Here is a 16,905-nt window from a genome sequence, read left to right on the forward strand (position 1 = left end):
ATTGACACATCACATGGTCATTGTTGTGTCCAAATATCAGCTTCCTAGTTCAAAAAGGTGCCTGAGGTATTTCCCAGATGAGAGAAAATAAATAAGTGATTAATAAGGAAAATAAATAAATAAATAATAATCATAAAATAATTAAATTATTAATCAATTGGCTAATAGAATACCTAAACCACCACCATTTCATCCGAATCTGTAACTTTTTAAAAATTAATTAAATAAGTCATTAACTGAATAATTAAATAATTAATCGATTAATCAATAAATCAAAATATCCTTTATGGTCACATCATTTGGTCATTGTCATGTGCAAATATCAGCTTGCTGGCTCAAAAGGTACCTGAGATAATGCCCAGATGAGAGGAAATAAATAAGTACTTAATTAATCGATAATAATTAAGTAACTCATCAATCAATTGATAAAATACCGATTTTGAAAAAGCACTTCCTCACTATTGTGCCAAAATTTCAGCTTCCTAGCTCAAAGGATGGCTGAGCTTTCGCCTGGACAAACAAACAAGAAAGAAACCAGAGTGAAAACTGAGTACTCCTTTTCAGCGCATGTCATTGCCTGGCCCCCTTCGGTGCCCAGCAATGACGTCATGCAGCACCTGGAGATGAAATAGGAAAGGAGCGGTGTACAATTATGAAGTTGAATTTTAAAAAAAGAACCCCAGAAGGAGAATGACAGCCTGACTTAAATAAATTAATATATACACTTAATTATAAAAATCGCTAGATATGGTAAATTTTGTCAGATTTTACTCCAGATTTGGACATTTATTTAGCCTACAGGATCCAATCCTCATATCCGAATCCCGAGTTTGATGATATGCTTCCATTATGTAATGATAATCAATCGTGTTTCCAAGGTAAGGCATGTTTGAGTGGGCCGAAACAAAATGGCGGCTTACAAACCCAGCGAGGTGCAGTGGGATGACCAAGATGGTGGGCCCCCATATTAGTACACCACCACATGTTATAACACACCCAAACACTCAGTTTTCATCAATGCAATCTGTTGGAGGTCCAGCTGTATGCCTGCAAAATTTGAGGCTGCTAGGTATCATGGTTTTGGAGTTGAGGAGACAGATGGACACTGCCTTTTATTATTATAGATTTTGATGCACTATATACCCACTGCTCCTTACTGGATACATATTTTCCTGTTGCCCCAAAATTTACACCACGTGCTGTCAGGACAGCCTCTTTATTTGTAAAATGTTCAGACCAATGGACATTGAAGGCTGAACGAAGAGGTCGAGTGTAGCATCCATCAAGTCTCTTCTCTTATGTTATGGCAAGGGTCCATGTTTCACTTCCATCAAGCAGGACGGTCTCAACCAATACGCCGAGAGAGTGTCGACTTCCATATTCTTGAAAGTTTGCTTCAAGTTCTCCATGTGTCAGATTCCCTTTGTTTGGCATCCTGAGCAGTTGTGTTAGCCCAGGAACCAAGAGAGTTCAAGTCATTGAAATTACTTGGTTAAAGGACGACAGTACCCTAACATAAACAACTGCTTTCAAAAGGCTGATCTGAGCTTTCAAGCCATTTTTATGCCTCCGCCGACGAAGTCGCCGGAGGCATTATGTTTTTAGGTTGTCCATCTGGCTGTCCGTCAGTCCGTCCGTGATAGGTTTTCGTTACCGCGATAACTTGAGAACGGCTAAAGGGATCTTAGTCAAACTTGGCACAGGTATGTATAATGAGGTAAAGATGAACTGATTCGATTTTGGGGTTACGAGGTCAAATGTCAGAGGTCATGTTAGGTAAAAATACTGTTACCACGATAACTTGTGAACCAGTGATGAGATTCTGACAAAATTAGGTACACTTATGTAGAATGATTTAAAGATTAATTGATTAGATTTTGGGGTCAAGAGGTCAATGTCTGTAATATGTCTATAACTTGAGAATGGCTGAAGTGATCTAATTCAATCTTGGTACAGGTATATATAATAATGTAACGATTAAGTGATTAGATTTTGGGGTCAAAGGCCAAAGGACAAATCTGTAATGGGTCTATAACTTGAGAACGGCTGAAGTGATCTAATTTATATTTGGTACAGGTATGTGTAATGATGTAGAGATGAACTGATTAGATTTTGGGTTCAAGATGTCAAAGGTTAAAGGACAAAGTCTGTAATATGTCTATAACTTGAGAATGGCTAAACGGATATAATTCAAACTTGGTACAGATATGTATAATGTTGTAAATATTAAATTATTAGATTTTGGGGGTCCTGAGTTCAAAGGTCAGAGGTCATGTCAGATAAAAATGTGAGAACTTGTGACCAGCTGAAGGGATTTAAATGAAAACATGGTACAGGTATGTATCATGATGAAAACATGAACTGATTACATTTTGGGGTCAATAGGTCAAAGGTCAGAGGTAATGTCAGGTAAAAATGTGCTAACTTGGGCACAGCTGAATGGATTGAAATCAAACTTGATACAGGTATTATAATGATGTAATAATGTGGGCGGAGGCAAATCGGTCTATGTCGTGACGTTGAAGAGTGTCGTTCTAGTTTAAGTTGAAATAATGATTTCAGAAATAAGATGGATTCCATCACTGCTGACGACCATCTACGGTGTCATCAAAAGAGGAACACGAGATAGCATAGGTAAGGGAACTTCGCATTTGAAGGAAAATATAGTGAGAATTGGTAAAAACAAGTCAATTGTTGCTCCATGTATTGATGCCTTTAGTGGGATCAATAGATGTAGTGGCTTATTAACTATCGGTGTGGATACTTGATACATCCGAGATAACAGTCAGCCATAGTCAAGTGAAATTGACTCCTTTTCAGGCCATGATCACAAACGGCCATTCCTCACAGGTGCGGGGAGCACGTGGGGATTGCAAAAGCTCAAATCAGCAATCCGACAGGTGAGAGTAACGGAAGAAAGAGGAACGCACAAAAGAGGAAAGGAAGGAAGTCAAAGGCGAGAAATTACGCTTTATTCACACGAGCGTGGCGGCTTCATCTGAAATGTTAAGCGTTTCCAATCGGTAGCTTTCAAAAGCCATTACAGTGGAGTTGAGGCAAAACCACTTGGGGGAAGGAGCGTGCGCCGCCGTTTATCTGCTAATCACGAACGCCAGCCTTCATCTCTAAAATTAAACATTTTATAATGGTTTCCATGATCTTACTCTTGCACTTGCAGTCCCAAGTCTGCTGCTAAAGAGATAACTAATGCAATGCACTCTCACCGAGGATTCATTACGTAAGTCATTTTGCCCGGCACTCGGCCGTGACAGCTGCTTTGTGTTGCTGTGCGAAGAGTCGACTCTAATTTTCAGCTCATTAATAGCGAAAGCTCTTCCCTCGTGTTCTGCAAACCTGTTGAACGTTGTACAATGGCACTGCCGCAAACTCTTCCTCTCTGTGCTTCTCTTTATTTTCCTCTCTATGTCTGCGTCTGTTTGTTTGTTGCCATGGCGATGTCCCTTTGTGTTTACTTGCTCTTGGTTATCAGCCTGTCTCTACGCTTATGACATATTTGGTCCATTGCAATTATGTTGTCTGTTTACCCTAGCACCAATCCTTACGAATTTTAAGGGTTAAAATCCTGGTCATATGGCCAACTTGTGTACTCCTTGTTTGCTTGTCTTGTCGCATTCCCATTCTCTTGTTTATCTGCAAATAAAAATCTCGTTACACCTTTGTTAACACTTTTTCTTTTCTTTTTTTGTATACAACATCGAGGCTCGTGTAAGATCTAACATTAATCACAAAAAGACAAACTGACATATAAAACATAAGATAAAGGGAGCGGGAGACAAGGTGGGGAGAGATAGGGAAACACACAAGCACAACAGCAGGGACATCGGGAGATCTGTGGGAGGGAGAGGGCTTGGGGGGAGGAGGCACGGGAAGGGGGTAAGGGGTGGGAGAGGTATAAAACACATGGACATTGCTAGGACTTCCAGGAAAGAAGTCGGAATTTCAAAAAAGTGGATCTGCGGTGAATTAACGGGGGTAGAAAAGATCAAGGTTTTGGATGGGGGAAGATAAGAGATGGTGGTGAACAGCTGTTTTAAAGACCTGGAGGAAGGAGTGGGATTGAATAGTGAGGGAGTTTGTTCCAGAGGCGGGAGAAAAGAGGAATGAAAGATACTTTCGCTTTTCAGTTTCATTAGTTCTTTCAGGCGAATTTTATCGATATTTTATGATGTTCCTGTGTTTTTATTGCAACCCTATAATTCCACATTTTCTTTGTAGTATCACAAACTGGTCCTACTCACCATAATCAATGCAAATCTGGTGCAATAATATTTGCAACAATTCAAATTGCAATTGTTGAGTGCAATGTCCGGTACCTACGGACAATCGTAAGGATGTGATCTCAACTCGTGCAGGATTTTAATTTGATTTATACTTGTGTACAGGACAATTATTTAAGCAACAAAAACGAAAAAGACGTAACATGTCAATCCCTGTAATTTTATTAATTTTGCTGTACGGAATTAAAGGCCGCCATTCGGCCATCTTTGGTTGCATTACAAAACAAAATCTTCTGCATATGTATATCCTCATGTATTGTATTTGTGCCAATTGTTTATTTTTTGTGTACTAAGTCGAGGCTCGAACAAAATCGATCCATGCAAGTCGAGAAATGGTTGCGGACACCTTTATGTAACAAAATGGCCGCCAGTCGGCCATCTTGGATATGATCTTGATAAAAATCGTGTGCATATGTGTCAGATTGTCATTCAAAATCCCGTGTACTGCAAGCTCTCGACCTTTCCCTTTTAACAACAACAACAGCGTCATGGGCTATATTTATTTCCGGGTCCCCCATATAACCCATAATCATGACGATCTTCAAGATGGCTACTGCAGATGTGTGCGATAATTGCAGTAGGCCTATTAATTATTTTGCATGTTATATTATTATGCTTGTATTATTACGCTTGTCAAATGCAACGGGCCTTGCTTTACATCTCTGTTGTTTCAGGTTGTTCAGTTCTTGCTGAGTAAAACCTACTTGAATGGTTTCAATCGAGTCAAGCCTTTTCTATACTCCCTATGGCTTATTACAATTTACTCAGTAATAATTTCATGATGGACAAATTCTTACATCCTGAACGGTTTGGAGCAAACCCAAACTCGAGCAGTGCTGCAAAGGAATGGAACCACTGGTACAAGACGTTCGACAACTTCTTGAGAGCAATTGAGCATCATGGACCAGAGAAGGTACCTCTGATCATAAACAATGTTGCTACAAGTCGAGTATGCACGAGTTTATCACTGAATGTGAAGACTATGACACTGCCATACAGACCTTACGAAGCATGTACGTAATACCAAAGAATGTAGTCTATGCACGGCACCTATTGGCGAGTCATCGACAGCAACCGGGAGAAACTCTTTATGAATACCTGCAGGCATTGAAGCATTTGAGTGGACACTGTAATTGCAAGACTGTCACTGCTGAGAAATATAAAGAGGAGTCCATCCGGGATGCCTTCATAAGTGGATTGCAGTCCCTTGTCATTGGCCAAAGGCTCCTCGAGAATAAAACGTTAGATCACACGACAGCTTTTGACCAGGCTCGGGCTCTCGATCAAGCTCAGAGGTGGTCTGAGTCATATACGGCACCTGTAACACCCCTGGACATGGTTACAACTTCTTCGGTCGATTAGACCTACTGCCGAAGCCGAAACGAGGACTTGCAAACCTACTCGTCCAGATGACTCATGTAGTCGCTGCTGCTGGAAAGCAACACATAAGTGCTTTTTCTGTGGGAACTTTCGACACTCTCGACAAGTTTGTCCCGCTCGGGATTCTGTATGTAATAAATATGGGAAAACAGAACATTTTGCTAAGGTATGTAGATCATCTGGGCCGGGGGCTGCTGCTATGCTCCACACCCCTACCCTCGCTACAATGTCCACCGCATTAGTAGATAACCTATCTAAGGCAACAGTTAACGTGCATGTGAATGGTAACAAGTGTAGAGCACTTTTGATACTTGGAGTTCGGAAAGTTTTGTGTGCCAGAGGCTGATTAATGTGTACAAACTTTGTGTGCACCCTGGGACAGGTACAGTATCAATGGCATCTCATCTCCCTCATTGTCGACTAGAATAGCTGGTCATTGTTTAGTGAACCTCGAGCTGAAGGGTAGTACATACAGTAATGTTCGACTTTCCATTTTACCTGACCTTTTCAGTGATGTGATCCGAGGCCAGGATTTCATGAAATATCATGAGATTGTTATTGTGCAGTTTGGGGGAGACAGACCACCTCTCTCTGTCTGTGCGCTAGCTACCCTCACTGTACCTCCTCCACCGCTTTTTGCCAATCTCACTCCCGACTGTAAGCCTATTGCTGTTAGGTCAATAAAGTACAGTGCACCAGACAGCTGTTTCATTGAGTCAGAAACAAGAAGGTTGCTCAAAGAGGGCATCAACGAGCCCAGTACCTTGCCCTGGCAAGCTCAAGTGGTAGTTACAACAAATGAGCGACATAAAAGGTGGATGGTAATTGATTATTCACAGACTGTCAACTGCCTCACGCAACTAGATGCCTACCCACGACCGAAGATAGACTAATTGGTCAACAAGGTAGCGCAGTACCAACTATACAGTACTATCAATCTGAAGGCCGCTTACCACCAGGTCCCTATCAGAGATAAACATAAACCGCATACTGCCTTTGAGGCATGTGGGCAGTTGTATCAATTTCGCAGAATCTCATTTGGGGTGACAAACAGTCACGTTTCCAACGGGTGATAGATCACCTTTTTGTCGACAATGGACTTTCTGATACCCATTGTTACATTTGTAGGGGGTAGGCAGTGATTACCTTAGTCCAGGTACAATTGCATAGGTAGTGTGCTCCGACTGTCGTGAAGAAGAAGAAACCTCATGTAATAAGTAGGAAATTTGTGTAGACCATATGTCGTGCAAGATCGTGTCTTCGTTCCCATCATGAGTGGTGGGGTATGTTAATTAGCAAGGGATTATGGGTAAATTAATCCCCTGTATGTAATGGCCTCTGTTATTTTTTTCCCCTTTTCCTATGACACCAGCAGCACACCCACATAGTAAAAAATCACCCATTTATGACACGAAATAAAAACCAACCGGAAACAGGACATTGAGCACTACAGTGGATAACATCGACCTGGTGAGCACACAGGCACAAAAGGCCCGTGATGCCACGCCCTAAAGAGCAGTGATTGGTCCGGGATTTGATTGGCGCAAGGACTGGTAAGATGGAACTTGCTGATAGGAGCAGACACGGAGATATCATGGGATGACGTCAGATCCTCGTGTACAAAACAATTTGAATGGCGGACATTTTCTCTCTCGGGTTCTGGATCTGGTGGTGAGCTGTCGTGTCCCGACATCGCTCTTCTTCTTTCATTCTCGAGTGCTGGCCTTTGACAATGAACGGTCGAGGCTCTGGACTTCCTCGCATTTTCTGGCTGTGGTGTTGTTGTTGGTGAACAAGATCGTGATGATAAGGGCAGCTGGAAGATCGAGCTGCGTGCCAAGGCCTACTGTGGTCCAACAAGCGCATTTTCGCGCGCAAGGACATATAGGCCCCAGACGATCTTTGACGATTCTTGATGGAGTTCAAGAGCAACTCGGAGATAAGTCCCCACAATAAATAGCACACCTTTATTTTCGTTCTTTTATATTTCCCTTTGTCTGTAATCGAGTCGGTGTGGGGTTGTCCCGTTTAGGAATTATAGTTTTTATTTGGCCGTGTTTTATTTTGTTGCCGACATTTTCTTTAATAAAGCCGGTATTTTTGTACAGTTTAATTCCGTGTTGTTTGAGTTAATTTATCCAGGTGTGAAGACGTCAGGTGTACCAGTGCAGGTAAGCGCTCACGGATTCTCCCCCACTTTCTCCCCATGCGTATAACGAAGGTCCGCCATGGAATTGAACGCCTCGGAGTGAAAGCTGTGGGGATCATCCATGTTGCCCTGTGGTGTTCACCAGAGGTAAGGCACACGACACTATGCTTACCTGGATAACATTACTGTATGTGGCAAAAGTATGGAACAGCATGATGCTAATCCTCACAAATTTCTCGATGATACCAAGAAATTCAACTTAACCTTCAACCCTGATAAATGCTCATTCTCTGTAGCCACAGTTGATCTCCTGGCATATACAATCTCAAATGGGTTAATTACGCCTGACCCAGAGAGACTTCGACCACTCCGGGATCTTCCCCTCCCAGTGGATATGGGGTCTTTGCGTCGAGCACTGGGCATGTCTTTGTACTACTGTCTGTGGATTGTTAACTACTCTGAGAAGCTCAGCCCCCTTGTTCAGGTTCGTTATTTTCCTATGTCGAATGCAGCCCAACAAGCTTTCAAAGATCTAAAAGGAGAGGTGGAGAAATCAGTGGTTCATTCTATCGATGAATCTGTCCTATTTGTTGTTGAGATGGATGCTTCAGACAATGAGATTGCCGCCACTCTTAATCAAGCCGGAAGACCTGTGGCATTTTTCTCTAGGACACTGAATGCAAGTGAAAGCAAACATTCTTCAATGGAGAAAGAGGCCTATGCTATTGTTGAATAATTGCGCAAGTGGCGACACTGTCTGACTGGGCACCACTTCATCCTGATCACCGACCGGAAGTCCGTAGCCTTCATGTTCGACTCCAAACAATCGGGCAAGATCAAGAATGATAAAATACAAAGATGGAGGATCGAGCTTGCCTGTTATAACTTCGACATACAGTTCTTACCTGGGAGCGAGAACATAGTGGCATAGTATCCAGAACATAGTATCCAGAGCATACTGTTCGGCAATCAGCACGGACACATTTATCAAACGACACAATTGTCTCTGTTACAAGGATGATACATTTCATAAGAACTCGGAATCGTCCCTTCTCTGTTGAGGATGTGAAGAAGATAACGGCCTCTTGTCCAGTGTGTGCAGAGTGCAAACCACAATTTCATCGACTGCAACAGTCACATTTGATAAAAACTACACAACCCTTTGAAAGACTCAGTATAGATTTCAAGGGGCCCTTACCATCATCTACGGCTCACCACTACTTGCTTACTGTGATAGATGATTTCTCTTGTTTCTCATTCACCTTTCCTTGTCCTGACATGACAACTTCCACCGTGATCAGATGTCTTAGTCAACTCTTTGCTATATTTGGTATGCCGGCTTGCATACATTCTGACAGGGGAAGTTCCTTTTTTTTGTCAACAGAATTGAAGCACTTCCTACACTCTCGTGGTGCCTCGACCAGTCAGTTGTACTACCCCGTACAATCCTAAAAGGAATGGCCAGTGTGAACGTTACAATGGTGTGATTTGGAAGAATATTACTCTGGCTCTCAAATCACGAGGCCTATCAAGCCCTCAATGGGAGGACGTTCTGTTAGATGCGTTACATTCTAAAGGTTCACTACTCTCGACTGCTACAATGTTACTCCACACGGGCGTTTATTGTATTATCAACGTTGGTCTACAAGTGGCTTTTCAATTCCGACATGGCTTTCCTCACCTGGACCTTTTCTCTTGAAACGTTATGTGCGACAATTAAAGTATGACCCACTCATTGAGGAGGTGGAACTGCTTGAGGAAAATCCTCAGTATGCTCATGCGCGTTACACTGGTGGTATAGAGACAACTGTGGCTCTGCGTGACCTGGCACAATGTGGTGAGGTCCAAAACTCTGGTGGCATAGATCATTCTGTACATGAACCGCCTGAACTAGTCACGGACGCAATCTGGGGGGTTCCGTCACCCAATCAGCACACGACTGGAAGTGAAGATGCAGCTGGTTTCTCAGAGGTTGAAAGCACTCCGAAGAATGCCCCTCATGCACCTGTACTGTGCAGATTGGGGCCTGATAGAAAACCACCTGATCACCTGGATTTGTAGGACTTACTAGTTTCTTCTTTTTAAGACGGGGAGAATGTCATAGATTGTCATTAAAATCCCATGTACTGTAAGCCCTCGACCTCCCCTTTTAACAACAGCATCACAGGCTATATATATTTCTGCGTCCTTCCATTACCCATAATCATTACGATCTTCAAGATGGCTACTGGAGATGTGCGTGATAATTATGGTAGGCCTATTAATTATTATGCATGTTATATTATTATTATTATGCATGTTATATTATTATTATGCATGTTATATTATTATTATGCTTGTTGCATTATTATGCTTGTCAAATGCAACGGGCCTTGCTTTACATCTCTGTTGTTACAGGTTGTTCAGTTCTTGCTGAGTAAAGCCTACTTGAATGGTTTCAATCGAGTCAAGCCTCTTCTATACTCCCTACGGCTTATTACAATATGTAAGCCATCAATCATTATCTGTGTGCCAAGTTTGAACAACATCGGTAAATGCATGTCTGAGAAATGGTTGAGGACGTGTTCTATATCGGGTTTTTTTTACAACTAAAATGGCCGCCAGTCTACCAGTCAGCCATCTTTGTTCAGATCGCAAAATAAAGTGAGGTGCACGTATATGCCGTCATGTGCGGTGCTTGTGCCAAGTTTGAACAAAATCGGACCATGCATGTTCAATAAATTGTTGGGGACATGTTTACGTAACAATAAGGCTGCCAGTCGGCCATTTTTGATCTTATCTGGAAAGAAAATGACGTGTATATGTATATCATCATGTGTTGTCTTTGTGCCAAGTATGAACAAAATCGGTCCAGACATCTCCAAGATGTGGTTGTAGGCATGCACGGACGGACGAGACCAAATCCATAAGCCCCTGTTTTGGACTAAGTCCAACGGGGGCTAATAATAATATGTCATTTTATTTTACCTACAAACCATTTACACTACACAGTAGCAGAAGGTTATGAACAATTAAAAACAAATACAGTTTAGTAATAATACAAACAAATACAGTTTAGAATACATAGGTAAGCAAGAGGTATTTTAGGCCTCGTCTTTTCTTTACATGTCTGAAGTTTCCATGTCGATTCTTTCTGGGTATGTATGAGATTCCAGGGCAGAATGAAAGAAGATGATGAGTAACAGAATGAAAGAGGCTTGGATATAACGAAAAATAAGGCTCCTGGAAGAGAGGTGGCAGAGGGTAAAATGCAACTTTGTGGAAGTGGGGTTGGACATTCAAGGCAATCAATGGAGATGGACATAGAGAGACAGTAAAGGGATACAATATGAGGAGCAGAGTGAGAAGAGAGGGAGAGTAGAAGGAGGAGAAAGCAGAGAAAATGAACCTGCAAGTGAGAGGGTTGAGTTGCAAAGGATCAATGGGGGTAGAAAATGATTGTGGGTAGCTATGGGAGATGACATGAGAAGCCGGTGCACCACTGGCTTAAAGGTCTGGAGGGAAGAATGCAATTGAATCAACTCCAGAAGACAGTTCCACAAACGGGAGTTTCAATCTCAGAGTTTTGTAGCACGGAGCAGTCGCATCGGTTCAGCCTCCTGCTATACTCAGAGCTTTACAGAGGAAGAACCCACTGCTTTATTTAAGTTGCACTGTCAGGCTGTGGATGTGCCGCAAGTGAAGTCACTAAGAGAGTATCTCCTGTGTAAAAATTTCAATGCTTCTCATATCAAGCTCGTTTGGTCCATGAAACAACTATGGATGTATCTTGTTTTAAAAAGTGTTGAGCCAATGCAACAAATAAAACAAAACACGTGAATGTAAACACAGTTACTTTACATGACTGCCATTTACTTGGTCGATGTGGTTATGACTGTAGTTAACAATGAAGCAAAATAGTGGTATTGCAGAAGAAAAAGTAACCATATTCCTCTCTTTATTACTCAAGGTGCATTTAAATCCAACCGCCATCCCACTCAGCCAGGGTGGGGCACATCCAGAATATATTCGAGGGTTGGGGAGGCGGGGTGGTCCCATGTTGTCGGCCAAGTAGCAATCACTATAAATGTTAAAAGTATGGGGCAGAAGGTCTATTTATACACATTACACCCTCTGTAGTATGGATAAGGGGAGGCCTGGGACCCCTGACACCACCCTTCCTCCCCCCCAACCCCCATCATTGAGCTCATGTCCTCCTTTCTCCCCAGAATGTGAATTGCTCTTACTGAATGATGCTTATAGAAGGCAATTAATGCGCATTTTCACATGGCAGTCTCAATATTGTTATTGTTTCCGCCCCACCCAACGCGCGCCTTTTATGAATCGGTGCATTGGGAGCAGCGAGCCATGTGTGCAGCGAGTGGCAGTTTGGTCGAACGGTGGCCGGTCTGCTCCGTGGGAAAGCGACTAAACAGCAACGGAAGGAATGGCCTTTTGTTGTACCCTGGGAATGAAATGCACTGCAAGAATTGAAACAAAATGCTTGTTTGTCTCTCGTGGATTTTTCCTATTGGATACATTCATCTTTATTCTGATAGTGTAGATTTTATCCTACAATGTAGATCTTTTATTACTGTTGTGTAGATTTTTTTTTCTGGAGGCATCATTTTTCCCGAAGGTGAAGATTTTTATATGATAGTGAAGATTGTTCACTTCAATTTAGATTATTTTCCTATAGTGTCAATTTTTTTCTTCAATAGAGATATTTTCTATAGTGTAGATTTTGTTCTATATTAAAGATTTGATTTCCTATGGTGTAGATTTTCAGTATAATTCTTTTTTCCTATAGTGTAGATTTTGTTTTATATTAAAGATTTGATTTCCTATGGTGTAGATTTTCAGTATTAAAGATTTTTTTTCTATACTGTTGATTTTATTTTATATTAAAGATTTTATATTCTTGTGGTGTAGATTTTCAGTATAATTTTTTTTTCCATAGTTTAGATTTTGTTTTAGTTAAAGATTTTATTTCCTATTGTGTACATTTTGTTCGATAAGTTATTAAAGATTTTTTTATATACAGTGTATATTTTGTTCTGTATTAAAGATTCTTTGTTTCCTATAGTATAGTTTTTTTTCAACAACAACAACAACAACAACAACAACAACAACATGCATTTTAAGGCCATTTTCCCTGCTAGAGCGTGGGTTAGCCTTGCGGTCCCCATGACAATCTTCTCCGTTTTGCCCTATTTTCTGCTTCTCCCCTTGTTAACCCCCTTGCCCGCATTTCTTCTTCCACCATCTTTAGCCAAGTCTTTCTCGGTCTTCTCCGTCCTCAACTTCCTTCTACATTCATTTCCATCACTCTTCTCAACCAGTCACTTTCATCCTTCCTCAACGCATGACCAAACCATCTCAACCTGTTGCTCTTCACAGCATCAATCACAAGTTTAGTTTTTTTTCGATATCAAATATTTTATTTCCTATAATGTATATATTGTTTGATATTTAAGATATTTTTTTCTATAATGTCGATTCTCGATATTAAAGTTGTTTTTTTCTATACTGCAGATTTTGTTTTATATTAAATATTTGATTTCCTATGGTGTAGATTTTCAGTATTAAAGATTTTTTTCTATAGTTTAGATTTTGTTTTATGTTAAAGATTTTATTTCCTATCGTGTATATTTTATTCTGTAAGTTAGTAAAGATTTTTTTTATATACAGTGTAGATTTTGTTCTGTATTAAAAATTCTTTGTTTGCTATAGTGTAGATGTTTTTTCTATATCAAATATTTTATTTCCTATAATGTATATATTGTTTGATATTTAAGATATTTTTTTCTATAATGTAGATTCTCGATATTGAAGATTTTTTTTCTATACTGCAGATTTTGTTTTATATTAAATATTTGATTTCCTATGGTGTAGATTTTCAGTATTAAAGATTTTTAGCTGCGTCGCAGACGCTGGTCATAGAGTGCCCTCTGCTGTTGTTGTTGTTCTTCTTCTTGTTCTTCTTGTTCTTGCAGAGAAGACAAAACCTCAAAGCTCCACCCATTCTGGGAACCATAGCTCCACCCATTCTGGGAGAGCCTTCATATAAACAAATATCCACCATTTTATTAACTCGCATAGCTTTGAGGCCTGTTTTGTAGGCCCGTGGTGTCTTCCTCTCTTACACAGTTTTATTTCAAATCAAATTCGATATATCATTTCATTTTTCACAGTCGCTAACATAGTTTTAGACTCGGTTGAAAAAAAACGGGAAGAAAATCCGATGAAAGTTGCCCTTTATAGAACGAAATGAATTCTCAAAGGCCTGTAACTTCAAGTCCATTGAGATTTTTTTTTTTTTAATCGCGGCATGGTCAGTCATACACCGCCCGAAATAAGAGACGGGAAAATGCTGAGATATATATATATTTTGTTTAAATCGCGGCATGGTCAGTCATACACCGCCCGAAATAACAGACGGGAAAATGCCGAGATATATTTAAAATTCGTCCATTTGATGACAAACGTCACGATGAAATATTTAATTTATACGTCGTCACAATAATGTGGAGAGAGGAGCATAGCTTCGTTCACGTGTCGCCACACATGGGAAATTGCCGAGATATATATTTTTTAAATCGCAGCATGGTCAGTCATACACCGCCTGAAATATCAGACGGGAAAATGCCAAGGTATATTAAAAATTCGTCGCCACACACGGGAAATTGCCGAGATATATTTTCACTTTGCACAAAAATAACATCAAGTAATCGAATCAATAGGAATGTCCTGTGCCTATAACATCGACGTTATAGGCACAGCTGCATCTAGGCATTGTGAAACATCGACGCGGCTTTTGTTTTAATTAAAACTTTTTGTACTTGTTTTTCTCTAGTTTAGATTTTGTTTTATGTTAAATATTTTATTTCCTATCGTGTATATTTTGTTCTATAAGTTATTAAAGATTTTTTATATACAGTGTAGATTTTGTTCTGTATTAAAGATTCTTTGTTTCCTATAGTGTAGATTTTTTTTCTCTATCAAATATTTTATTTCCTATAATGTATATATTGTTTGATATTTAAGATATTTTTTTCTATAATGTAGATTCTCGATATTGAAGATTTTTTTCTATACTGTAGATTTTGTTTTATATTAAACATTTGATTTCCTATGGTGTAGATTTTCAGTATTAAAGATTTTTTTCTATAGTTTAGATTTTGTTTCATGTTAAAGATTTTATTTCCTATCATGTATATTTTATTCTGTATGTTAGTAAAGATTTTTTTTTAATACAGTGTAGATTTTTTCTGTATTAAAGATTCTTTGTTTCCTCTAGTGTAGATTTTTTTTCTATATCAAATATTTTATTTCCTATAATGTATATATTGTTTGATATTTAAGATATTTTTTTCTATAATGTGGATTCTCGATATTGAAGATTTTTTTCTATACTGTAGATTTTGTTTTATATTAAAGATTTGATTTCCTGTGGTGTAGATTTTCAGTATTAAAGATTTTTATCTGTCGTTTAGATTTTGTTTTATGTTAAAGATTTTATTTCCTATCGTGTATATTTTATTCTGTAAGTTAGTAAAGATTTTTTTATATACAGTGTAGATTTTGTTCTGTATTAAAGATTCTTTGTTTCCTATAGTGTAGATTTTTTTTCTATATCAAATATTTTATTTCCTATAATGTATATATCTATATTATAATAGCCGTAGATGATTCTGTCTGTCTGTCTGTCTGTCTGTCTGTCTGTTGGGCGTCTGTCCGGGGTGTGGCTTACTCGGTTTGCAGAGTAGCTCCACCCATAGCTCCACCCATTCTGGGAGTGGCTTCATATAATTATAAACAAAAAATATCCACCATTTTATTAACTCGCATAGCTTTGAGGCCTGTTTTGTAGGCCCGTGGTGTCTTGCTCTCTCTCCCAGTTTTATTTCAAATCAAATTCGATATATCATTTCATTTTTCACAATCGCTAACATAGTTTTAGACTCGGTTGAAAAAAAACGGGAAGAAAATCCAATGAAAGTTGCCGTTTATAGAACGAAATGAATTCTCAAACGCCTGTAACTTCAAGGCCATTGAGTCTCTCTCACGCCTTTATCTCCAATCTAACTCACCATATGATTTCATTTTTATCGATGGTTTCAGACTCGGTGTCAGCAATAATTGAGAACATTCCACACACGCGGGAAAATGCAGAGATATATTTTTAAAAATCGCGTCATGGTGGATGATACACCGCCCAACATGACACCGACGGCAACGTGTCGATATATATTAAAAATTCGATATATCATTTCATTTTTCACAGTCGCTAACATAGTTTTAGACTCGGTTGAAAAAAAATGGGAAGAAAATCCGATGAAAGTTGCCGTTTATAGAACGAAATGAATTCTCAAACGCCTGTAACTTCAAGGCCATTGAGTCTCTCTCACGCCTTTATCTCCAATCTAACTCACCATCATGGTTTTAGACTCGGTGTCAGCAACGCGGGAAAACGCAGAGATATATTTTTAAAAATACACCATATCACCGCCCAACAGCCAACAAGTATCATACACCGCCCAACATGACACAGACGGCAACATTTCGACATTATCGCTTTTTCTTTAAACCGAGTGAACCGAGCCGAACCGAATAAACCGAGTGAATTCACCGTTTACTTTTGATGACAGTCGTCACAAAACGACATATATTTCTTCGTTTTTATTTCATTCAACATTATTAGCCGGAAGTAAAATATGGTTCAGGAAATTACCGAGAGATATTTCTTCATTTTTTTATTTATTAGTTATTTGCGCATACACTTTAAATAGGTTTATTTGAAATGTTTAATTTTCACAATGTAATTTATTTGTCATTTGATGATACACTTCCTCTTGATACAGTTGATACACTTTCGAGACACTTCCTCTTCACTCGTGACAATTCATGCGTTGCGTGGAAACTTCCATTTCCAAAATGAATGACACAGTCGATGAAGAACGCAGACCTGAACAGGATGCAGCAAGAAAACGAATGAGAAGGGCGAACGAGTCCGTCGTCGAACGTCAATGCAGACTTGAACAGGATGCAGCAAGAAAACGAATGAGACGGGAGAACGAGTCCGTCGACGAACGTCAA

This window comes from Myxine glutinosa, chromosome 9 (assembly GCF_964187855.1).
Source record: "Myxine glutinosa chromosome 9, kmMyxGlut1.1, whole genome shotgun sequence".
NCBI lineage: Eukaryota > Metazoa > Chordata > Myxini > Myxiniformes > Myxinidae > Myxine > Myxine glutinosa.